At 42.6% G+C, this 20456-nt stretch overlaps 1 long non-coding RNA gene across 1 annotated transcript in view; it reads right to left on the bottom strand.

Annotated features, from left to right (window-relative positions):
* The window catches only part of LOC122456774, a 39962-nt gene extending 19538 nt beyond the window's left edge, over positions 1-20424 (bottom strand). The window contains exon 1 of the long non-coding RNA XR_006275825.1: positions 20323-20424. This is a non-coding gene — a long non-coding RNA (uncharacterized LOC122456774). The remainder of the gene's footprint in view (positions 1-20322) is intronic.
* Between the last annotated feature and the right edge of the window lie 32 nt (positions 20425-20456).

Here is a 20456-nt window from a genome sequence, read left to right as displayed (position 1 = left end):
TGGATCCCCCTCCCCCTCCACATCCTCGTCCAAGATTTGCTCCTCCTGCCTCAGTCCACTCTCAACTGGTATGCAAGCCACCGAAGTATCCATAGTGGTCTTCACAGTGGAGGTGGGGTCGCTGCCAAGCATGCGACCAGCTCTTTGTAGAACTGGCAGCTTGTGGGCACAGCACTGGAGTGGCAGTTTGCCTCCCGCACCTTGTGGTAGGCGTTCTGCAGCTCCTTCACTTTGACCCTGCACTGCAATGTGTCCCAGTCATGGCCCCTTTCTGTCACGCATTGTGAAATCTGTCCGTAGGTATCATAATTCCTACATCTGGAGCGCAGCTGGGACTGGACAGCCTCCTCTCCCCAAACGCTGATGAGGTCCAGCAGCTTGGCAATGCTCCAAGCGGGGTATCGTCTGGTGCATGGAGCAGGCATGGCCACCTGGAAAGATGCACGCACCACCAAGCAAACAGGAAGGGGACTTTCAAATTTCTAAAGGAATTTACAGGGTGGGGATGACGGTAGGTCACCTGAGGGCAGGGCAGTAGAGTTCAAACCAATGACCAGAGAGGTGAGAACAGGTACCTCACAGAGGCCAATCGCAGCGCTGTAATCGACCACAGTGTCTACACTGACACCGCAGTAGCCCTGGCGCAGAAAGCTGTATGCCTCTCGTTGTGGTTTTTTTAAAGCGCTACAACTGTGCAGTTTCTGCGCACTAAGTGGCTTGGCAGTGTTGCTTACCAGAAAGCTGCTTCATTGCACACAAACTTGCCAGTGTAGACAGGGCCTAAGACTCTGGGAGAAGAAACTGCACTAAACACTTAATAAATAATCCACAAAATCTCACCAATGCTCTTAGGCGAAGCCTTTGGTCTCACTGTCAGCCAGTAACATTTGCAGTAGCTCAAGAGCGATGGTGTTCCCCGCACAGGGCTGACTTAAACAGCTCAGCCTGGGACAGCTGACAGTTTGATTGGATGAATGATGGAAGATCAAGCAAGCATTTCATTAAGCAAATTCTTTATCTCGTCCAGTCAGAACACATCATTTGCAAAACCAGGAAGGGATCAAAGTGCTATACAATGGAACCCTTAGCTGAATGCCTGTTGGAGAACACACTGTACACCACCTTGCCCACAGATATCCAGAGTTAGACCTTGTTGGCTGGTAGCCATTTCTGCTTGGTAACAGCCTCACTTGTGTGATAGGCCTCATTGGAAATAACTCTTTACTTGCTTTGTACGACTGTCTGACAAGAAACACCTGGACAAAGTGTACTGCCTTTAGAAGAGTACCCTTAGGTTCCATATATGTATGTAACACAAATGCTCTACAAAGGTTTCTTGTACAAGCTGATTTAATAAAGTCACCCATCTTAGAGTGGGAGAGAATGGATAAGAAAAAGCATTCAGGTCTTATCTACAAGATCTAGTATACCTCCACAATGTAATTGGTATTGTGTAAACCCAACACAAACTAGGTAGTAACTGAGTCTAGTCTAAACAGAAATTGTTAATCTATCCCATTCCATCCCCCCATTATCTGAAAGGATAATGTGTATTTGATCTTAATAGGGCTTCAATTCCAGCCCTTCAGTACTACCTTTTTGAGGTCTTGCTTGTTATACATGTTATCATAGGGCTGTCTGACACTATTCCAAAGCAGATTTGGTTCAAAGGAAACACACAAACGGAGGCCTGTAAACTCCTTACCTTAATCTGTCACTACCATATAGCAGTGTTCTTCAAATGGCAGCCCACGGTCCAGATCCAGCCTGAAAGGGCCTTCCTGCTCCCAGCTGGGGGCTCTGCTGCAAGGTGGTACTGCTACCTGGCTCTGGCTCCTTGGCTCCCCTGCCAGGCGGTACCCATGGCTCCCCTGCCAGGCGGTACCCATGGCTCCCCGGCTACAGGGCATCCACTAGCCCTCAGAGACTAGGACACTACAACTGGAGCGCAGGGGCCAGAGCTTCCGGAAGCCCAGGGCAGAGCTGGAGCCAGGTAGCATGACTGTCCTACAGCAGAGCGCCCAGTGGGAGCAGGAGCTGGGAGCAGGCAGCAGGAGGCTGGGATAGTACATGCTCTGGGGGGAGCCAACCCCTGCTGCCCTGGGCCTCTCCCAGCTCCCTCACTGCCCCCATCTTCCTTCCAGCTCCCTCCACCCAAGCAGTACTACAGAGGCTTCTGTCTCTTGCAGTTACTCGCCCTCCCTCTCTCCACCCTCAGGGGACAAAAACACTGATTACACAAATGAGCATGGGAAACACACTGCTCGTGCAGATAATCAGGATTTTCAGTTAGCTGAAATTTCGATAAACGGACTTCAATGGTATTTAATTTAGAAACTTTAAATTTAAACACACTGGAGCTAGACTTTGTTGATATATTACAATTTACAGCTGTACACTTTTACTCAGGTGCTTAATCAGATTGGATGCTGATGCAACACAAAGCGATCAATGTCCTTTCATTAGATAGCAAACTCCTGAAGAGCCCTTTGGCCCTACAGAGTGCCCTTTGGCTGACCAAGATTTGGGCATTGCCTTATCCAGCCCTCAAGAAAATATAACTGAATATCCACTGCCACACAGTACACAAGCAGTCTTCTTATGGCTAAAGTTCTCCCACACCCTGTCAAAAACCAACCCTAAATGCTCCCAATCTGGAGCAGAAGGGCAAATAGAATCTGCAAGCACAGCAGACGCAAATAGAAGAGCAATTCAGATAAGTGTAACAACAGCCCGTTGTCAATTGGGTCCACATATCTATTCAGGGGACACCATCACAGGGCCTAATCACATCAGCCACGCTATCAGAGGCTCGTTCACCTGCACATCTACCAATGTGATATATGCCATCATGTGCCAGCAATGCCCCTCTGCCCTTGACATTGGCCAAAGAGGACAGTCTCTACATAAAAGAATAAATGGACACAAATCAGATGTCAAGAATTATAACATTCCACCAAATGCACCCGATGAAGTGAGCTGTAGCTCACGAAAGCTTATGCTCTAATAATTTGTTAGTCTCTAAGGTGCCACAAGTACTCCTATTCAAAAACCAGTCAAAGAACACTTCAATCTCTCTTACAGACCTAGAAGTGGCAATATTACAACAAAAAAATCTTCAAAAACAGACTCCGACGAGAGACTGCTGAATTGGAATTAATTTGCAAACTGGACACCATTAAATTAGGCTTGAATAAAGACTGGGAGTGGATGTGTCATTACACAAGGTAAAACTTCCCCCCCTCTCCCCACCGTTTCTCAGACAGTCTGGTCAACTGCTGGAAATGGCCCACCTTGATCATCACTACAAAAGGTCGTCCCCCCCGTCCGTCCGTCCCCCGCTCTCCTGCTGGTAATAGCTCACCTTTCCTGATCACTCTTGTTACAGTCTGTATGGCAACACCCATTGTTTCATGTTCTCTGGGTATATAAAATCTCCCCACTGTATTTTCCCACTGTATGCATCCGATGAAGTGAGCTGTAACTCACAAAAGCTTATGCTCAAATAAATTTATTAGTCTCTAAGGTGCCACAAGTACTCCTTTTCTTTTTGCGGATACAGACTAACACGGCTGGTATTCTGAAACCTAACAGCATTAGCAGAATGCTCACCACACACAAGCCTATTTCCCAAACATTCTTGTAAAGATATAATTCAGACAAAGCTGAGAAGCATTAGCAAAGCTGGCCTGTCATTGACAGAACCATGTTCACTCATGTGTTGAAACATGTGGTTTGGGGTGGCTGAAGAAGAGTGTTGGGGCAAGAAAAACTTCCACTGCCCCGTCAAGTTTAGTGTGAATAAGTCAGTTGGATGCAGAAACCTGTTCCACAACCTTTGGTGAATAAAGATCACTTTTCTCCTAGATAAAATTCTATTTAGAAGTGTAACAAACAAACTGCAGTTCTACTATAATCAGATAAATTAATTTAAACTCCTGTCACCTCAGGGCTTTGGAGCTGTGTGCCGGCTCCGCTCCAGCTCTAGGCAAAAACCTCCAGCTCCACTGCTCCGCACTCCAGCTCTGGGCTCTGCTCCAAAGCCCTGCATCACCTACATGCAGCGAATACTGAGAAGTGCTACCTTTAAATACAAACACTCATCTTGATATTAATTTGTTAATCCTCTTAAATTATATACATTTAATATTAAACTAAGTATTCTATGACTCCACCCAGTCTCCAAATTCGAACAAACATTATGTGTGTGTAATATGGTAAAATAAAAACGCGTGTGTTATATCACCATCAGTCTATGTACAAAGCATTAAATACATCTATTATTCTTTGTGGGAACTGTTGCTGTCAGGCTGAATGTAACATGCAAGGAAAGATTCATATATATCAGTGTGTGCTGCAAGAAGAGGATGGTATTAGTGAATGTATTTAAAATAGAATGCTAATTAGAAACCTAAGGCAAGACTACATTTATATTAAATATCCAACAAGGACTAATAGGATTCAGGTTCCGTCATTTGTCGGCACATAAAAATGTTGTTTCTTGTAAAATCCACCAGGAAAAGAGCAAACCATCTGGGCTGTAGACTCTGAGCATGAAAGGCAATTATAAAAATAAATAAATAAATCTGTGTCCATTTTGTTCCATGAAGTGGAAGTGAAGGTTCCCATGAAAATCAAATACAGCTACGTAAGCCAAAAGTTCATAGACTCATAGGGTCAGAAGGGACCACAGGAGGTCATCTAGTCCAACCTCCTGCTCAAAGCAGGACCAATCCCCAATTTTTGCCCCAGATCCCTAAATGGCCCCCTCAAGGATTGAACTCACAACGCTGGGTTTAGCAGGCCAATGCTCAAACCACTGAGCTATCCCTCCCCCAAATGGGTCAGATCATCTGTAAAATGTATTACAGATTGGCAGCTGCAAATGCATTTATTAAGGATGAGACAGCCAAGTCCTTCTAAAAACTTGTTTTGTTGACTTAGGGATAGTCTACACTGGCAATGTTAAAGCGTTGCCGCGGCAGCGCTTTAATGTAGCTTGTGTGGTTGCGGCAAAGTGCTGATGGGGAGCTCTCCCAGCGCTCTAAAAACCCACCTCCGAGGGGTGCGGCTCCCAGCGCTGATGCACTGTCTACACCTGCGCTTTACAGTGTTTTTTTTTAACACTCCAAGCGAGAAAGTGGCAGCGCTGTAAAGTGCTAGTGTAGACAAGCCCTTACTGTGAGGCATACAAACATCCCTCCTACATTTTGCCCCAATTTACCTCCCCACTTTGAAAGCCATTAATGCTAAAACTGACTTGCAAAAGTACCTATAAAGGACTTGATTCCAAGTAAAAATTTGAACTCATTACCACTACTAGAAAGAAGATGATTAACAAAAAACTTGGACACTAAACACATAGTGGCATTTAAATTCCTGAGAACTGAATAAGTTTATATTTTCAGATTTGTATCTCATGATGATATGAAGCAAATATCTACAAAAACAGAAGTAGATTGTGGATCTGAATACAGACCAAGACTCCTTGTTAAAATGCACAGAAGCAAACCATTGATCAACATTGGGACTAGAAAAGCAGCCATTGTGAAAAAGTAATCGCACAATAAGAGTTTCCTTTGTGTGCAGCAGCTTTGGTTGCATCAATGAAAGTACAATTCATGTGTTAAATGCTGCAGCACATTCAAATGTTCATATATTTTTGATACGTCTTGCCAAAACAGCGGCAAGTCTTCACCCTCAGCAACTAGGAGGTTTTTATATTAAAAAGCTATTTCTAGATAACATTTCCATGATAGATATAAAATTGTCAAGATATTTGAAAAGCAACAGTTTCTTTTTATGTTCATACCTAAACAGAAAACAAACAAGATAATGCATTAAGATAGGCTACATGAGGGATGAATGGCCAATCAGATCTAGATATTGCAGCATAGGTGGTATATCACTTCTGTTATTGTTTAAACAAGAGTTAAAACCAAATGAATCCTCTATTGCTGATTTCTTTTATACTCCTCTTTTATACCCAATGGCTATGTCTTCACTGCACAGTTATTTACACTCATGTTTGCTCCTCTTGATTAGCCTAGCTCGAGTAAGAGCAGCCACACGGCAAAATAAGGACTTTTCCAAATGGGGAGATATTCCTCTTTGACTCCATGTGAGGACCCGCATATCCCACAATAAAAGCGTCTTATTCCAAATTAGCTTAATCCACTCTGGAATTTGAGTAAACTAATTTGGAACAAAGCATTTTATTTTGGAATAAGCATGTTCATACATGGAGTTAATCAGGAATAGTTAATATGCTTTAAAGTCATGCCCTACCTTATTCTGGATTAACTTTCATTTGTAGACAAGCCCTAAAACTCAAACTGCAAAGAGTGAAAGCATTAGCAGTTGAGTTGTGAAAACTCAAGCTATATAGCCTATACCCTCTGGCAGACCAACTATCTCAAATAAAAAGCACCACCACACTTGAGGTACGAGTTTGCGTGAATGGACAGGACTCAAGTGAGGGGCAACATTCAAGTTGGAACTTTAACTCTGCAGTGAACACAAGCACAATGAAAGGTATAGAGAAACTGTAACCATGTATGAAATGCTTACTATGTAATGAAACTTCGGTAATTCATCTAACGTATGCTCATTTTTCTACACCTGAAGACTGATAGTTTCATGCATCCAGTCAAATGATTAAGCTCCTGAAATTTATAGTTTCAATTTTTTCTATGTGCTGTAACAAATTTATTATAAATCAAGATAATTAATATAGTAACTTGTTTCAAAGTGTAAGAAATGTTCAGTCTTCAGTGTATCCAGTTTGAGAAATTCATTATAGATTTGTCATGAGCCAAAAATTAAAAAATTTGAACGTGCTCCTGATAACTGGTATTGTGAGTGAAAGCCTGGTCCACTGAAATCAATCAGAATTTTGCTATCACTTCAGTGGAGCTAAGTTTTCACTGCATATGCCTAGGTGCATGCATCAACAAAAACACACCACTTATTACACATCTATAAAAACCAACCAGGATTATGTCCAACAGACAATTCTCCGGAATCTAATTTTTCCCATATATATCTCTCACAGAATTGCCACTAATATGCTTGTTATAAAATAATGTATAGAAGCTCATCTAATTAAAGTGTACAGTGCACATAAGGGAAGTGATTTATGCACAGTACATAAGACAAACTACCATTTTAAAACACTCCAGACAGGTTAAAAAACTAACGTGCAATATCATTTCCCAATTGTAACATAACTTTAAAATAGCAATAGAGGGGAGTCTAGGTTAGTTAGCTGTTTAATAGTTTCAGATCATGAGAATGTACTACAGAGAAAAGAAATTAGGATCAAAGTCCCAAGTGAGTTATACATGTCATCCCTAATAATGCCAATAAAAACTCTGTTTATACATATACTTTTAAAGATTTTTTTTAAGGAATCAGATACATGTTTATTATATTTGTCATACGTATCCCACAAGCCAGGTTCCTCATCATCAACATAACAATCTCTATAAATTATCTAAAGTAGCTTTTTTGTAAATCAGTTAATTGGAATTGTAAGGTCCCATATCTTGTGAGCTGCCTGATAAAATAATTAATGCTATGTATTACTGGGGCATATGGAATCCCAGCTCTCCAATAATAGAGGATCATGTGTTTCTACCCAGGGGGTCACAAGTTCAGACTGTAAAAGGGACAGTGTCAACTTGGCAAAAAAATAATCAAATATATCAGAAAATAATGTACCCATTATGTTAGCAAGTATCACCTCAGACCACTAGAACTGAAACACACTTTGATATTTTCCCCCAGTTTGTACATCCAACATCACTGTGTTTAATCAGGTTTCCTCTGCTGAAAAGATCCTTAGAAAGATCACAAGAAGAACATTTTGCCCTTGATAAAATTTTGTTTCAAAGGAATTTAAAAATCTTCAGGACTGTTATTTAAGAAGTCTTCTAACAGAAACTGGATTTTTTTAATTATTAATTTTTTAAAAATTCAAGTTGCCAGTATCCCTTTAAAACTACCCAGGACAATTTAAGGAGTCACTTTTAGAAGTTTAGCTTCCAGTAACACACTTTTTCAGCCCAAGCAGAACTCACTCTAAAGCAATCAGATCAGCCAATTGGATTTGAGGAGTTAACTGAATCCTGTATTTCTCTTTCACAGAAGTGCATTTCAAGAAGCTCATAATAGCTGAGTCATTTGAGACTAGGCCAGTAGATCCACCTCAGCTATTAAATATAACAACGTTCTCCTGGTGACCAGATTTTGAGGTCATACTGACAGATCTTACCCTTTAGTCCTGGAAAGCCAAAAAAAGTTACAGATTATGATTTAGTTGGTGTTGGTCCTGCTTTGAGCAGGGGGTTGGACTAGATGACCTCCTGAGGTCCCTTCCAACTTGGATATTCTGTGATTCTATATATCCATCTTACATAGCTCAGGCAGGGCATTAAAACGTTACAGTCATTCTACTAACATCCAGATCCCCTAAGAACCCATTTTTCTCCCACCTGTACAAGCTCAGATAAACACAATACAATGCATCCTATGAAGTGAGTTGTAGCTCACGAAAGCTTATGCTCAAATAAATTTGTTAGTCTCTAAGGTGCCACAAGTACTCCTTTTATTTTTGCGGATACAGACTAACACTGAAACCAAACAATACAATGTGTAGACAATACTGCAGTATCATCCAATTGCCTCATGAAAGAGCATTCAGTTCACCAGGCTGCATCATGAAATGTTGCGGCTAACAACTAACTTCAGTTAGGCCCCACTTTGTTTTGCTATCCACTGTTGAAACATTACTGGTAAAGGATTCCAGAAGAAAGCATTCAGATAATTTGGTTTGTTACTAGTTCAGCAGAGGATTAAATGGGTCACTCTCCAAGTAAGCAGAATTCTGAAGTATGTGGTATCCTCTAAACCTATATAAAAGGTTAAAAGTATTAAGGGGATACTCCCTCTCCACCTCCTTGAATCAACTTAGTGTTCTAGTGAGCATGTGCCATCTGCAAGAAAACCAAAATCAGAGCCAGCTATCCATGCTCATCTTTCTTCATTGATACTAGAATGTGAAAGTGCTGAACCAGCAGCTATTTCTGAAAAAATTGCAGGACGAGTCAGCATATCCAGCTGCACAGAACAAAAACAGCACATATTTCTATCTGCATCTGCACATGTATCCCATACACTGTCCTGCAATTAAATGGTTAACAATTTGGATTCAAGATTAATTTGAATTAGTTGCTGAGGGAAGTTCAGAGCTCTCTTGATGCTATTATTTCAGTTTCTCTGACGGCAACTCAAGACAACCATGCACTAGTTTACACTGTGAAGACCATCTTTGCAACTAGAGAGGCTAGAAACTTCATTTAAATAAAAAAAAAAAAAGCTTAGATCTCAGAGACAACAGCAAAAATCCATTAGTTTTGCGGCTTTTCCACAGCATGGTTTTGTATTGTCCTTATATACAAAACAAATATCTAAGATATTACAAACGTTCTCAGAGTGTGGTCACCCTCACGTGTCAAAACAAAAGCAACAATGAAGATCGCATTCACAGCCTATCACCATGAGCTTCATGTCTGGGCTTGCACTTCCAAGCAGTTTTACTTCTCATTCATGCGTCTACAAACTGGCCTTTGAATACACTATGCTTTCATTCTGTGAAGATTTGTCTGATTCAAAGTAGGGTTTAGTTCTCCTGGCAATAGTTCATTATTTAACAATTAAACACTAAGACAACAAAATATGTATCCACCCCAGGAAACCAATTTAAGAGTAGACAGTGACAAAAATAGGTAGCAGGGTGGATTTAAAAAAAAAAAAAAAGATTTTTTTATTTATTTAAATTGGATTTTTTGATAAAATAGTTTTTCCCTCAAAATCTATCTAAAGATAGTTTTAATTAAGATACATTATAGCTCAAAGATCTCATCATGGAATAAGGATTATAAATTCTAAAGTATGAGGCAATATATTCATGTAACGTTTAAAACAAGTTTTGTGGAATCATAGAACATTAGGGTTAGAAGAGACCTCAGGAGGTCATCTAGTCCAATGCCCTGCTCAAAGCAGGACAAACACCCACTAAATTATCCAACAAATGTAAATGAGTTCCAATAGTTCATGGATTAGGGACCCAATTTTATGGGGTTCCAGGGGCTTCTGTATAGATTATTTAGGTTAATCTTTCTATCGACCTAATGGGGCTTAGTTCTCTGTCTAGAAGATACCATCAGAGATGCTTAGTTTTGCAGTTCTCAAACTGTGGATTTGTGTCTCCAGAGATAACATGCTTGTTAACAGCAAAAATGTTTTAAATAAATAAATAAATATATAGAGGTGAGACATAACAGACCTCAACCTTACTGTCCCTCTGCAAATATGTGTACACAGAGTCAATCCCTTACCTCTCCCTAAAAGTGCAAAGTTTCAAAAAGTTCAATGAATAGAAGATTGTTGGGGGTGGAATACATCTGGACAAGGAGAAGTCTGGAGATAAATGTGAGAAGGGAGAGACAGGCAGCAGAAACAAAAGTGAAACTGTTTGAGCGGCATATTCCAGAAGTCTTGAGGTCTTTCTGAGTGTAGACTTCATTGATTTGAGAACTACCATACCATTATCTCACTAAAAGTGAAAACCTATAATGGCAGCAGGCCGTAAAAGAGACCCAACTGGGGAATATTTTCATGAAGTTCCTCTACCTGTGGGTAAGGACAGGTATACATGCAAAATGCAAACAGTGCAACAAAGAAATGCAAGGCCTGGTTGCCCAAATGAAACAACATCATGAGAAGTGTTCCTTCTCAGGAGAAAGCTGCGTTGAAGATGATGAAAGGAACATGTCTGAACATGCAGGATCTTCAGGTTGGTAAACTTTTTTATTTCATACTTCTTTCTTAAGGACTGCTTGTCTTCCTTCTGAACTATTCTTGAATTCTCACGTTTCAGCAAAAAAATATAGTTATTACTTTATAGTATCATCTTAGATGCAGTTGTGATAAAAAAATAAATAGCTGAAATAGGCAGCTCTTCCTTTTACATTTTCACCTTTAAAGTAGTGCTGAGTGTCAGCGAATGCAATGAGTAATACTAAATGAGCACTATGGTAATAATAATAATTAAATAACTGCATTGACTTATTTTGTTTAGGAGAATCCATCCTCAACATACAGGATTCTGAAGACTATCCACCTTCAAGATCACCATTATTTTCTATAATTTCAGAGTTATCTGCCAATGATAGTGTTTCAGTAACATCATGTATGTCACATAGCCATAGTATATCACCTGTAGCAAAAAGAAAAAAAAAATTCCATCACCCAGAAACAACCATAGATAAGTTTGTGATAAGAACCAGCAGATTACAAAAAGAGGTAATTGATGAAAAAATTGCCTCATTTGTTTATGCAACAAACTCTCTTTTCTGTATGATTGAGAACCCACACTTCATTAACATGGTTCAGTCATTAAGACCAGGATACAGTCCACCCAACAGAGCACATGTCGCAGGCAAATTGCTGGATAAAGTGTATGAAAGAGAAATTGAGCAGTGTGCAAAAGATCTAGAGGGTGAAATTGTTAACCCGAGTCTTGATGGGTGGACCAATGTCCACAACGATCCTGTTGTATGTGCTTGTGTGACAACAGAAGAAGGGAACATCTTCCTTACAAAAACAATTGATACATCAGGAAATGCACACATTGCAGAATACTTATAGCAGTAAAAGCTATAACAAACTGTGGGAAAAAAATTCAAATGTCTAGTATGCAGCTTGGTCACAGACTATGCTGCAAATGTATCCAAGATGAGAAGAAATTCAGTAGTAAAGAGAGTCCCAAGATAATAACATATGGTTGCAGTGCTCATTTGATGTAAAAGACTTCAGTGTTCCAGAAATAAAGGCTAATGTTGTTGAAATTGCAAAATACTACCATAACAACCACTTTGCAGCAGCTTCTCTAAAAAAAGTGGGAGGAACCAAGCTATCTCTCCCACAAGACATGCAATGGAACTCAGCAGTGGACTGTTTTGAGCACTAGATCAAGAACTGGCCTAATCTGATGACAGATGGTGAACAAAATCGTGAAAAAAATAGATGGCACTGTCACAGCCAAAGTTCCCAACATTGGGCATAAGAGAAACATTGAACACATGCTGAGTACCCGGAAGCCTATTTCTGTAGCCTTGAACAAAATGCAGGGAAATCGCTGTTTTATTGCTGACGCTGCTGAAATTTGGAAGGAACTGAGTGAGATCTTAAGCACTATCTCCAGCTCATTTTCTTGCAAATATTCTCAATACTTGGTACCAGGATCAAACCTTAACTGCCGAAGAAGAGGAGATGGCTATGACATGGACATCCAGCAATCATCCCTCCATAATGCCAACTATAAGAAACTTCAGAGCCAAGGGTGAACCATTGAAGAAATATGTTTGCTGATGTTTTAAAGAAAGTCACACCAGTGAACTGGTGGAAGTCACTTAAGCACTTGGATTCAGAGACTGTTGAAGTGATAATCTCACTTTTAACAGCAGTAGCTTCTTCTGCCAGTGTAAAAAGAATATTTTCTTCCTTTGGAATAATTCATTCCAAATTGAGAAATCGTTTGGGACCTGAAAAAGCAGGAAAGCGTGTTTTTCTTTTCCAGAGTATGAGCAAACAGGAAAATGAAGGTGAAGATGACTGAATTAGCTGCAGAAGCCAATATTTTAAGTTTCTCATGTTGACCTGGCTGACATAGTCTATTTAATTTTGCGGTTTTTTAAAAATATTTAATGTAACTATTTTAGTTAAAAACAATTTTAACAAAAACAAACCTGATTTTAAAAAACTTGAACGTTAAACTAAATTCAAAAATTCATATGCTTGTTTTGTTAAAATATTACATGTTTGCTGTTGAAGAAAAAAATCCAGAATACATAATGTTGTTGTTTTAGTTAAATAAAACAATTTAAATGTCTATCTGGTGATGTTCTCCTCCTAATACAGCATGGCAAGAAAATCCTTCAAATATTAATGATTAACCTGCTGGTTTGGAGATAGTTCACCTCCCAATGACTTCAGAAATATCTGCTTCAATTACCTTTGATAAATGAATAACTAAAAATCATTCATTTTCTGATATAGCCATAAAACTAATCTGAAAAGTTTTCAAAATAAATCACTTTTAAAATGTATAGTGTGTAGCTTCTAAAAATGAAACCTACATCTATCTCTGAATTGTGAAGAATATGTATTAAGGTTATAACAACCAACAAGAATGCACTTTTATGTAGAAATCCATGATTAGATCGAGTCTTCCTGACTATTGATTTAAATCAAATCCACCCTGATAGGTAGTACAACAAATATCTCCATTCATTCATAAAGCATCAAGTACATTTAGAGAACTATAGAAGTGAAAGAAAGATACTGCCAACTTGTAGTAAACATTTATACTACATCTCTGAATTGCCTTGTTACATTACCTTGATATTCCATTTTAATTATGGAAGAAAGGAAACTAGTATTTACCTGATTTACAGTTTTAGTTATCTAATAATTTTTAACAAAAACTGATAGAAAGAGGCAGTAGGAGTCATATCCTCAGCCACTGTAAATTGTCTTAGCTTCCTGAACATCAGTGAGTCTACAGCAATTTACATCAACTGAAGACCTCTCTTTAGATCACTAAATACAAGTACAACTTCTACAATAGCTTCTTGAAAGTACACAAGAAAAGTACCTGCCTTGACAAGACACTCCAGGCCAGACCCATGAGTTCTTATGGCCCCAACCCTGCAGTCTTACGTACACATTAACTTAATTGCGATTACTCAAAATGCATAAACTGAAGCACTTGCATAAGTCTTTGCAAACTCTGGGTTTAAGACTGTAATCCACGTAAGTGAGCAAAACAAGTCTATTCTCAGACCCCACCGCAAGAAACTGTTCTATATAAAAAGACATCTGGAAAATAAGGAAAGAAAAATGGCATTTGAGATAAACTGAATGCAAACTCTGATTTTAAAAGTTACATTATTGCACTCTAATGACATTTATGATATTTTAAAGAGTTAATAAACAATGTGTGACTTCCATTGACCTGAAAAGTTCACTTTGCCAGTGGAAAACATTCCCTAGTGAGCAGGGCTAATATATCAATTTCTGTGGGATCTATATTAGAAAAAAGATGCTATTCTAACCCTTATGCTCAAAGAAAAACTTTCTGCTATGACTATGCAGTACTGTCTTTCTGAGTCTTCAGAAAACTTTAGTGCCTTTAATCCCTCTCAGCTTTCCCAAGCAACCCTAACGGTGAAATTATCAAAACTCTGGTAAGTTTCATGATGCCTATTTAGAAACCCATGAGCCACAGGAAAATTGCCAAGAATCATATTACTTTTACTCTAATGATGCTTGTGAAAGCTACCAGAAGAGGCAGCAATGAAGTTATTCATGGGTAACGACCACACAAAAAGCTTGAGAAAAATGTAAACCAATGATGATGCCCCACTGCAGCAGCTAAGAGGCTTGGGGGTGGGGAGAGAAAGCTCCTTGCTCCTTTCCAGCAGCCAAGCTGATGTGAAAGGAAAGGGAGGAGAGACAGTGGGTTCAAATTTATCTACTAGCCAGGCCAATATGCCAGATGGAGCAGAGTCCATGAACACCACCCAAGCAGGAATCCCAGAGCCCTACCAGCAGCAGGGGAGATGAGGGACTGGACTTCTCACCTACATTCCATCTGGAGCTTGCTGGAAGGCTCCTGCACCTCATTTTTCATACCAGTCTCTCGTGTACAGCTCTTTGGCATCTTGTAAATTTTTCAAGCACTGCCCTTTCTATATGGCACTCTTCCTTCCAGAAAAAAGTTATTTGCAAATCAGAACTGGAAGCTTTAGAAAACATCTATTCCAGAAGAAACCAAGCTAACCCAAAAGATATCATGATTTTCAGCATTTTTAACAGAAATGCCAAGGACAGAATAAGTATGTAGAGTGAACTCCCTTCTCAGGGTTAGGCATAGCTGACAGAGGTAAAAACATCTGTGCCCTGTATATACAAAGCTTTCAACATTGCTCCTACCAAAGGAGTTGCATTGGTGCAGAATCACAAGTCTGATTTTCCCTGATTGTTGGTACCTAGTTTATTTTGAAGGCCCAGATCAGGCAGGATGAGAGAAACATACATGAAACTCTCTGGCCTGTATCTATCATGTGGAAGGACTACAATCTTCAGGGTTGCCAAACAGGCAAGGACCTTTAATCAGTACTAAACATACAATTTAATATAAATAAAAAATAAGGTATCATGCCGAGTCCTCTCGCATGAATTATAGATTTTAAATGAGATTTTCTATGATGTTATTCATAATGGTATTCAAGATTTTCCCCAATAAATCCAAAAAATATCCATCTATAAAAAACTCAGTCACTCTCTTCTGCACTTCTTTTATAGCCCAAATAGAGAAGTGAAGGTTGTGGGCAATATTATCTGTAGTAGCTGGAATATCCTTAGCAGGAAGAAAAAAATGTGATGAACGCAATAATAAATTACTATAACCAATACTAGGAGCTGCACAAAAAAATTTACTTTAAACAGTAAACTCAGGTAACCACAGAGGAAAACAGACTTGATAACCTGACGTCTTTTCGAGTAGGGAACCAAGCTTTAAATAATTTTAATTCGTATTGTACTCTGGAAGGGCACAAATGATTTTTAAAAATCGTTTCTAAAAACTATTTTTTGCTACAATTATGTCACAGGTTACATTTTCTGTGTAAAAAGCAATTTTGTCAACTAAATTATTCCAGATAAGGAAGGTTTTACAACTTTGTTTCTATTTTATGGATAAGTAGTTTTAGCTCAATATACACTAAAACAAATCCTGTAATACTGTTTTACCATAACTAGCATCAGTTCTTAGATAAATTGTAGAAAAATAACTGGATTATGTTACCAGTTGACTTTCCCCATTTTTTAATCAGGCAATTTCTTCCATGTATTGTCTACTCCTTTACTATGTCCCAGAATATTGTAGAAAAAAAAATCGTAACCACTCTGCTTTAAAAAGGTGTGAACCTCCCTGTTTTATGGCATTAAGAAAAAACCTCTATTCTGAAGGGGGGAAAACCCAATATCCATTCTTGTAAAAAAAAAAAAAAATGTGGGTCTGAGGCATCTGATCTAACTTCACTGTTACCCTGGTAACATTGTTTACCTCCTCTGCTTGCCATGGAAATTGCCTACAATTGCCACAGAAAAAGTCTATTTTGACAGAACATCAATGGCCATATGTTAGAGTTCCTTTAGCGTGATACCAACCTTTTACATTGTCACATGCAGCAGATTATCTTGAACAGATTTATACCATTATGCTCTGAAGAATCAAAGCCAAAAGAACACAAACTGGTTACCACATTACATAATGGCATAGATTAGCAGCATACCTTCTGCCAAACACGATTTTCCTTAAATCCATTCCATATTGAAAAATCAAAGTCACATAGATGATGCATCAGAAACAAATATCAAATCAATATTCATGTTTACATGATTAATTACTTATCTTCTCAGAAAAGGAAAGTACAATAACAGTCCTGCAATTAAATCCATACAAGCAGTTTATTACTAAAACTGAATATAATAAATAATGCAGGGAAAAAAGTGGATTCACAGACTTGGACTTCCATCTCAACAGATATGTTTAATTTGCAGTTTTAGAACACCCAGATACAAATTCTCCTCTCACTGAAATCAATTGCAGTGAAATCCTTCACTAACTTCATAGCAGTGGGATTAGACCCCATGTGATCTTTTTAACAGATTACTTATGCCCAATATAGCATAAACCTAACTATACAATGTCCTTGTAGTCACATATGAATTACTGCATGTTTTTCCAATTCTGGTATAAAATAAATGTATATTATGTTAGATGCACCAAATAATGACAAAATATAAATCTTTTCTTTCCATCCAGATCCTTTATTATTTCAATTTAGCACTGCTAACATTGCAAATACACGGACCAATTTAGCCAAAAACAAGCTATTTGCATCCACAATGCATTGGAATCATGAAGCCCTGCACTTGTTTCCAGTTACACCAAATTAAAACAAATAAACTTAAAGAGAATAAACAACGACCATTAAAAATGTAGTTCAACCAAGTCTAATCATCTCAAATGCTATACAACAAATTATGGATGTCAGTCTCTTAATTAACCCATGAGGCTTTAATAAGATTTAAATACTATGGAATGACACAGGTAGAAGAGAAGGAAGTTATAGCATTAACATTTTCCTTAGACATTATTATTTTTATTTTTAGCAAGGAAAACAAAACAGTGTTAGAACAATTTAAACCAAGATACCCAGTTGATATTCAGATTAGGCAATTTGTCCAGTTGACAGGTAACTAATGAGGGGAAGGGAAATAAGAACAATGAGGGGAAGAACAGAGAGTAGGAGTTTATCTGTAGCTACCACTAGAGATTGTTACACTTTTCTAAACAGCTTTAGTGTTTAATCCCATCAAAAGGGATACATTATTCCCACAAAAAGAAAAAAGAAAGCTCACGAAAGCTTATGCTCTAATAAATTTGTTAGTCTCTAAGGTGCCACAAGTACTCCTTTTCTTTTGCGAATACAGGCTAACACGGCTGCTACTCTGAAACCTGTCATTATTCCCACAGAAATGGAGACCATAACAACCACCACCAAAACAACAAAAAACAAGGGAAGAAAAATAGCTGGAAGCAGCCAGTTAATAAATCTTTCTGCAAATACCTTATGCACGAGAAGTTACCAGTGCATCAGTTTAACAAATCACCGAATGTCAGAGAGAGACACACACACAAGGCTCCTCGGGATTTCTACAGAAGCTGCACAGCTTCAAAGCCATTTACAAGCACCAGCTGAGCAGAGCTCAGACCCACAGGGAAGTTGTCAGCTAACTTTGGGAACAAGTCCCAGACCAACGTTTTCAAACCCGAAGCTGGACACCTAAATGCAGAGCTCGCAACCCGACTTTCAGACGCGCTGAGCACCCACCGCTCCCTGTGCAGCTGGGGTGCTCAGCGCTGCGACAACCCACGGGCCTGCGCGGGGGCCCAGGGCACATGGAGCAGGGCTTGGCCGGGCACTTTCAGAGAGGCGAGGGAGGGTAAACCAGGAGGGCAAGGTGCCCCTGGGCGGGGGAGGGGGCTCAGAGAGATGGGGGCAGGGTGCCCCGGGGAGGAGAGGTTGGGGGGGCAGGGTGCGCCTTGGGGGGGGCAAGGAGGTCTGGGGGGCATGGTGCCACGGGGAGGAAAGGTCTGGGGGGCAGGGTGACCCTGGGGAGGAGAGGTCTGGGGGGGCAGGGTGCCCCTGGGGAGGGGATCAGGGAAGTCTGGGGGGGCAGGGTGCCCCTGGGGAGGGGATCAGGGAAGTCTGGGGGGGATCAGGGAAGTCTAGGGGGGATCAGGGTGCCCCTGGGGAGGGGATCAGGGAAGTCTGGGGGGGATCAGGGTGCCCCTGGGGAGGGGATCAGGGAAGTCTGGGGGAGATCAGGGAAGTCTAGGGGGGATCAGGGTGCCCCTGGGGAGGGGATCAGGGTGCCCCTGGGGAGGGGATCAGGGAAGTCTAGGGGGGATCAGGGTGCCCCTGGGGAGGGGATCAGGGAAGTCTGGGGGGGCAGGGTGCCCCTGGGGAGGGGATCAGGGAAGTCTGGGGAGGGGATCAGGGTGCCCCTGGGGAGGGGATCAGGGAAGTCTGGGGGGGCAGGGTGCCCCTGGGGAGGGGATCAGGGAAGTCTGGGGGAGATCAGGGAAGTCTAGGGGGGATCAGGGTGCCCCTGGGGAGGGGATCAGGGAAGTCTGGGGAGGGGATCAGGGTGCCCCTGGGGAGGGGATCAGGGAAGTCTGGGGGAGATCAGGGAAGTCTAGGGGGGATCAGGGTGCCCCTGGGGAGGGGATCAGGGAAGTCTGGGGGGGATCAGGGTGCCCCTGGGGAGGGGATCAGGGAAGTCTGGGGAGGGGATCAGGGTGCCCCTGGGGAGGGGATCAGGGAAGTCTGGGGGGGATCAGGGTGCCCCTGGGGAGGGGATCAGGGAAGTCTGGGGGGCAGGGTGCCCCTGGGGAGGGGATCAGGGAAGTCTGGGGGAGATCAGGGAAGTCTAGGGGGGATCAGGGTGCCCCTGGGGTGGGGATCAGGGTGCCCCTGGGGAGGGGATCAGGGAAGTCTGGGGAGGCAGGGTGCCCCTGGGGAGGGGATCAGGGAAGTCTGGGGGAGATCAGGGAAGTCTAGGGGGGATCAGGGTGCCCCTGGGGAGGGGATCAGGGAAGTCTGGGGAGGGGATCAGGGTGCCCCTGGGGAGGGGATCAGGAAAGTCTGGGGGGGATCAGGGAAGTCTAGGGGGGATCAGGGTGCCCCTGGGGAGGGGATCAGGGTGCCCCTGGGGAGGGGATCAGGGAAGTCTGGGGGGGATCAGGGTGCCCCTGGGGAGGGGATCAGGGAAGTCTGGGGAGGGGATCAGGGTGCCCCTGGGGAGGGGATCAGGGAAGTCTGGGGGGATCAGGGTGCCCCTGGGGAGGGGATCAGGGAAGTCTGGGGGGCAGGGTGCCCCTGGGGAGGGGATCAGGGAAGTCTGGGGGAGATCAGGGAAGTCTAGGGGGGATCAGGGTGCCCCTGGGGAGGGGATCAGGGTGCCCCTGGGGAGGGGATCAGGGAAGTCTGGGGGGGGCAGGGTGCCCCTGGGGAGGGGATCAGGGAAGTCTGGGGGAGATCAGGGAAGTCTAGGGGGGATCAGGGTGCCCCTGGGGAGGGGATCAGGGAAGTCTGGGGAGGGGATCAGGGTGCCCCTGGGGAGGGGATCAGGAAAGTCTGGGGGGGATCAGGGAAGTCTAGGGGGGATCAGGGTGCCCCTGGGGAGGGGATCAGGGTGCCCCTGGGGAGGGGATCAGGGAAGTCTGGGGGGGATCAGGGTGCCCCTGGGGAGGGGATCAGGGAAGTCTGGGGAGGGGATCAGGGTGCCCCTGGGGAGGGGATCAGGAAAGTCTGGGGGGGATCAGGGAAGTCTAGGGGGGATCAGGGTGCCCCTGGGGAGGGGATCAGGGTGCCCCTGGGGAGGGGATCAGGGAAGTCTGGGGGGGATCAGGGTGCCCCTGGGGAGGGGATCAGGGAAGTCTGGGGGGCAGGGTGCCCCTGGGGAGGAGGATCTGGGTACCCTGCCTGAGGGGGGCGGGGTCCCGCGGGGGTCCGGTCCATGGCGCCCTCGGGGGGCGGGAGCTGAGACAGCTCGGCCCCTCCCCCCAGAGCGAGTCTCAGAGGGTCCAAGCCGCGCAGGGCCCAGCCGCGGAGCCCCCACCTGCGTCCTGGGCGCGCGGGCCCCCGAGCCCCAGCGCGGCGCCTCCTCCTGCGGCCGCCGGGCGCACAGCGCAGCCTAGCCTGCTGCCGGGGGGAGCCGACCGCTCGCGCGCCACGAGAGCCCGCCCCGCGCGC

The sequence above is a fragment of the Dermochelys coriacea genome, chromosome 15, assembly GCF_009764565.3.
Source record: "Dermochelys coriacea isolate rDerCor1 chromosome 15, rDerCor1.pri.v4, whole genome shotgun sequence".
In the NCBI taxonomy this organism is placed as follows: Eukaryota; Metazoa; Chordata; order Testudines; family Dermochelyidae; genus Dermochelys; species Dermochelys coriacea.
Note: the sequence above shows the minus strand (reverse complement) of the source record. Positions and strands in the feature narration are given on the sequence as shown.